Here is a 6,430-nt window from a genome sequence, read left to right on the forward strand (position 1 = left end):
CACAAACAGAATCACTCTCTCTCACGCACATACTCACACTCTCTCTCTCACACACTGACTCTCTCTCACTCTCACAGACATACTCAAACTCTCTCTCTCAAACACTGACTCATTCACTCAGTTTGACACAGACTCTCTCTCACACACAGACTCACTTTCTCTCTCACAGACTCACTATCTCTCTCTCTCATACAGACTCACTCTCTCTCTCTCACACACACAGACTCACTCTCTCACATAGAGACTCACTATCTCTCTCTCACATAGAGACTCACTATCTCTCTCTCACACATAGAGACTCACTATCTCTCTCTCACATACAGACTCTCTCTCTCTCACATACAGACTCTCTCTCTCTCTCTCTCACATACAGACTCTCTCTCTCTCTCTCTCTCACATACAGACTCTCTCTCTCTCTCTCACATACAGACTCTCTCTCTCTCACATACAGACTCTCTCTCTCTCACATACAGACTCTCTCTCACACACAGACTCACTCTCTCTCAGAAACAGACTCACTATCTCTCTCTCACAAACAGACTCTCTCTCTCTCACATACAGACTCTCTCTCTCTTTCTCACATACAGACTCTCTCTCTCTTTCTCACATACAGACTCTCTCTCTCTTTCTCACATACAGACTCTCTCTCTCTTTCTCACATACAGACTCTCTCTCTCTCTCACACATACAAACTCTCTCTCTCTCTCAGACATACAAACTCTCTCTCTCTCTCACATACAGACTCTCTCTCTCACATACAGACTCACTCACTCTCTCTCACACACAAACTCAGTCTTTCACTCCCTCACACACAGACTCACTCTCTCTCTCACACACAGACTCACTCACTCACTCTCTCACACAGAGTCACTCACTCTCTATCTCACACAGAGTCACTCTCTCTCTCACACAGTCTCACGCTCTCTCACACACACACAGACTCACTCTGTCTATCTCACACACAGACTCTCTCTCACTCTCACACACATACTCACACTCTCTCTCTCAAACACTGACTCATTCACTTAGCTTGACATAGAGACTCACTCTCTCTCACACACACAGACTCACTTATTCTCTCTCACACACAGTCTCAGTCTTTCTCTCCCTCACACACATATTCACACTCTCTCTCTCAAACACTGACTCATTCACTCAGCTTGACACAGAGACTCACTTTCTCTCTCCCTCAAACAGAGTCACTCTCTCTCTCACAAACAGACTCACTATCTCTCTCTCACATACAGACTCACTCTCTCACTCACACACACAGACTCACTATCTCTCTCTCACACACAGACTCACTCTCTCACACAGACTCTCTCTCTCTCTCACACACAGACTCTCTCTCTCTCTCACACACAGACTCTCTCTCTATCCAACACAGACTCTCTCTCTCACAAACAGACTCACTCTCTGTCTCACACACACAGACTTACTCTCTCTCAAACACACACAGAATGACTCTCTGTCACACATAGACTCACTCTCTCACTATCACTCACACAGTCTCTCACTCTCTCACACAGACACACTCTCTCTCTCACACACAGACTCACTCTCTCTCTCACACACAGACACACTCTCTCTCTCACACACACAGACACACTCTCTCACACACAGACACACTCTCTCTCTCACTCACACACAGAGTCACTTTCTCTCTCACACACTGACTGTCTCAGTCTCACAGACATACTCAAACTCTCTCTCAAACACTGACTCATTCACTCAGTTTGACACAGAGACTCACTCTCTCTCACACACAGACTCACTCTCTCTCACACACAGACTCACTCTCTCTCTCACACACAGACTCACTCTCTCTCAGAAACAGACTCACTATCTCTCACATACAGACTCACTCTCTCTCTCTCTCACATACAGACTCACTCTCTCTCACATACAGACTCACTCTCTCTCTCTCACACACAGACTCACTCTCTCTCAGAAACAGACTCACTATCTCTCTCTCACATACAGACTCTCTCTCTCTCACATACAGACTCTCTCTCTCTTTCTCACATACAGACTCTCTCTCTCTCTCTCTCACATACAGACTCTCTCGCTCTCTCACACATACAAACTCTCTCTCTCTCTCTCACACATACAAACTCTCTCTCTCTCTCTCTCTCTCACACATACAAACTCTCTCTCTCACATACAGACTCACTCTCTCACATACAGACTCACTCACACTCTCTCACACACAAACTCAGTCTTTCACTCCCTCACACACAGACTCACTCTCTCTCTCACACACAGACTCACTCACTCTCTCTCACACAGAGTCACTCTCTCTCTCACACAGTCTCACGCTCTCTCTCACACAGTCTCACGCTCTCTCTCACACACACAGACTCACTCTGTCTATCTCACACACAGACTCTCTCTCACTCTCACACACATACTCACACTCTCTCTCTCAAACACTGACTCATTCACTTAGCTTGACATAGAGACTCACTCTCTCTCACACACAGACTCACTTTCTCTCTCCCTCACACAGAGTCACTCTCTCTCTCTCTCACAAACAGAGTCACTATTTCTCTCTCACACACAGCCTCAGTCTCTCGCTCGCTCACACACAGATTCACTCTCTCTCTCTCACAAACACAGACTCACTCTCTCTCACAAACAGACACACTCTCTCTCTCACACACACAGACTCACTCTCTCTCTCATACTGACTCACTCTTTCTCTCTCTCATATAGACTCACTATCTCTCTCTCATACAGACTCTCTCCAACACACACACAGACTCACTCTCTCACACACACACACACAGACTCACTCACTCTCTCACACACACAGACTCACTCTGTCTATCTCACACACACAGACTCACTGTCTATCTCACACACACAGACTATCTCTCACTCTCACATACATACTGAAACTCTCTCTCTCTCTCACACTGACTCATTCATTCACTCTGACACAGAGACTCACTCACTCTCTCACACACAGACTCACTCTCAATCTTTCACACAGACTCACTCTCTCAATCTTTCACACAAACTCACTCTTTCTCTATCACACACAGACTTACTCTGTCCCACACACAGCCTCACTCTCTTCCTCCCTCACACACAGTCACTCTCTCTCTCTCTCACAAACAGAATCACTCTCTCTCACTCACACACACACAGACTAACTCTCTCTCTCATAAAGACTCCCTCTCTCTCTCATACAGACTCACTCTCTCTCCCTCACACACAGACTCACTATCTCTCCCTCTCATACAGACTCACTCTCTCTCTCTCTCACAAAGACTCACTCTCTCTCTCTCTCACAAAGACTCACTATCTCTCTCTTATACAGAGTCACTATCTCTCTCTCATACAGACTCAATCTCTCTCTCTCTACCACACACAGACTCACTCTGTCTCACACACAGCCTCACTCTTTCTCCTTCACACGCACACACAGAGTCACCTCTCTCTCTCTCTCACAAACAGAATGACTCTCTCTCTCTCACACACACAGACTCACTCTCCCTCACACAGAGATTCACTCTCTCTCTCACACACAGACTCAGACTTTCTCTCCCTCACACACAGACTCACTCTCTCTCTCTCATACAGACTCACTCTCTCTCTGTTTGTGAGAGAGAGAGTCTGTGTTTGATAGAGAGAGAGTGAGTCTGTGTGTGAGAGAGAGTGAGTGAGTCCGTGTGTGTGTGAGAGAGTCTGTATGAGAGAGAGAGAGATAATGAGTCTCACACACACAGACTCACTCTCTCTCAAACACACTCAGAATGACTCTGTCACACACAGACTCATTCTCTCACTATCACTCACACACAGTCTCTCTCTCACTCTCTCACACAGACTCACTCTCTCACACACAGAGTCACTATCTCTCACACACAGAGTCACTCTCTCTCCCTCACACACAGACTCACTCCCTCTCTCACACACACACAGACTCACACACTCTCTCTCACACAGAGTCACTCACTCTCTCTCACACAGAGTCACTCACTCTCTCTCTCACACAGACTCACTCTCTCTCTCACACACACACAGACTCACTCATTCTCTCTCACACACAGACTCTGTCTTTCTCTCCCTCACACATACTCACACTCTCTCTCTCACACACTGACTCTCTCTCACTCTCACAGACATACTCAAACTCTCTCTCTCAAACACTGACTCATTCACAGCTTGACACAGAGACTCACTCTCTCTCACACACAGACTCGCTTTCTCTCTCCCTCAAACAGAGTCACTCTCTCTCTCTCACAAACAGAGTCACTATTTATCTCTCACACACAGCCTCACTCTCTCGCTCCCTCACACACAGCCTCACTCTCTCGCTCCCTCACACACAGATTCACTCTCTCTCTCATAAACAATAACTCACTCTCTCACAAACAGACTCACTCTCTCTCTCAAACACACACAGACTCACTATCTCTCTCACACACACAGACTCACTATCTCTCACAAACAGACTCACTCTCTCTCTCACACACACAGACTCACTCTCTCTCTCTCTCTCATACAGACTCACTATCTCTCTCTCTAACACAGACTCTTACTCTCACACACACACGGACTCACTCACTCTCTCTCACACACAGACTCACTCTCTCTCTCGCTATCAAACACAGACTCTCTCTCTCACAGACTCACTCTCTGTCTCACACACACAGACTCACTCTCTCTCAAACACACACAGAATGACTCTGTCACACACAGACTCACTCTCTTACTATCACTCACACACAGACTCTCTCTCACTCTCTCACACAGACACACTCTCTCTCACTCTCTCACACAGAGTCACTCTCTCTCACACACAGAGTCACTCTCTCTCACACACAGAGTCACTCTCTCTCACACACAGAGTCACTCTCTCTCACACACAGCGTCACTCTCTCTCACACACAGCGTCACTCTCACACACAGCGTCACTCTCTCTCACACACAGCGTCACTCTCTCTCACACACAGCGTCACTCTCTCTCACACACAGAGTCACTCTCTCTCACACACAGAGTCACTCTCTCTCACACACAGAGTCACTCTCTCTCACACACAGAGTCACTCTGTCTATCTCACACACAGACTCATTCTCCCTCATACACAGTCTCACGCTCTCTCTCACACACACACAGACTCACTCTGTCTATCTCACAGACTCTCACTCTCACGCACATATTCACACTCTCTCTCTCACACACTGACTGTCTCTCTCTCACAGACATACTCAAACTCTCTCTCAAACACTGACTCATTCACTCAGTTTGACACAGAGACTCACTCTCTCTCACACACAGACTCACTTTCTCTCTCCCTCACACAGATTCACTCTCTCTCTCACAAACACAGACTCACTCTCCCTCACACACACACACAGACTCACTATCTCTCTCATACAGACTCACTATCTCTCTCTACATACAGACTCTCTCTCTCTCTCTCACGTACAGACTCTCTCTCTCTCTCTCTCACGTACAGACTCTCTCTCTCTCTCACGTACAGACTCTCTCCCTCTCTCTCACATACAGACTCTCTCCCTCTCTCTCACATACAGACTCTCTCTCTCTCTCACGTACAGACTCTCTCCCTCTCTCTCACATACAGACTCTCTCTCTCTCTCTCACATACACACTCTCTCTCTCTCTCACATACACACTCTCTCTCTCTCTCTCACATACACACTCTCTCTCTCTCTCACATACACACTCTCTCTCTCTCTCACATACACTCTCTCTCTCTCTCACACATACACACTCTCTCTCTCTCTCTCTCTCAAACAGAATCACTATTTCTCTCTCACACAGAGCCTCACTTTCTCGCTCCCTCACACACAGATTCACTCTCTCTCTCACAAACACAGACTCACTCTCTCACAAACAGACTCACTCTCTCAATCTCTCACACACACACAGACTCACTATCTCTCTCTCTCATACAGACTCACTCTCTCACAAACAGACTCACTCTCTCTCTCTCACACACACAGACTCACTCTCTCTCTCTCTCTCTCTCTCATACAGACTCACTCTCTCTCTCTCTCATACAGACTCTCACACACACACGGACTCACTCACTCTCTCTCACACACAGACTCACTCTCTCTCTCCATCAAACACAGACTCTCTCTCTCACAAACAGACTCACTCTCTATCTCACACACACAAACGCACTCTCTCTCAAACACACACAGAATGACTCTCTGTCACACACGGATCCACTCACTATCACTCACACACAGACTCTCTCACACTCTCTCACACAGACACACTCTCTCTCTCACACACAGAGTCACTCCCTCTCTCACACACAGAGTCACTCTCTCTCTCACACACAGAGTCACTCTCTCTCTCACACACAGAGTCACTCTCTCTCTCACACACAGAGTCACTCTCTCTCTCACACACAGAGTCACTCTCTCTCTCACACACAGAGTCACT

This window comes from Cetorhinus maximus, chromosome 7 (assembly GCF_964194155.1).
Source record: "Cetorhinus maximus chromosome 7, sCetMax3.hap1.1, whole genome shotgun sequence".
Classification (NCBI taxonomy): domain Eukaryota; kingdom Metazoa; phylum Chordata; class Chondrichthyes; order Lamniformes; family Cetorhinidae; genus Cetorhinus; species Cetorhinus maximus.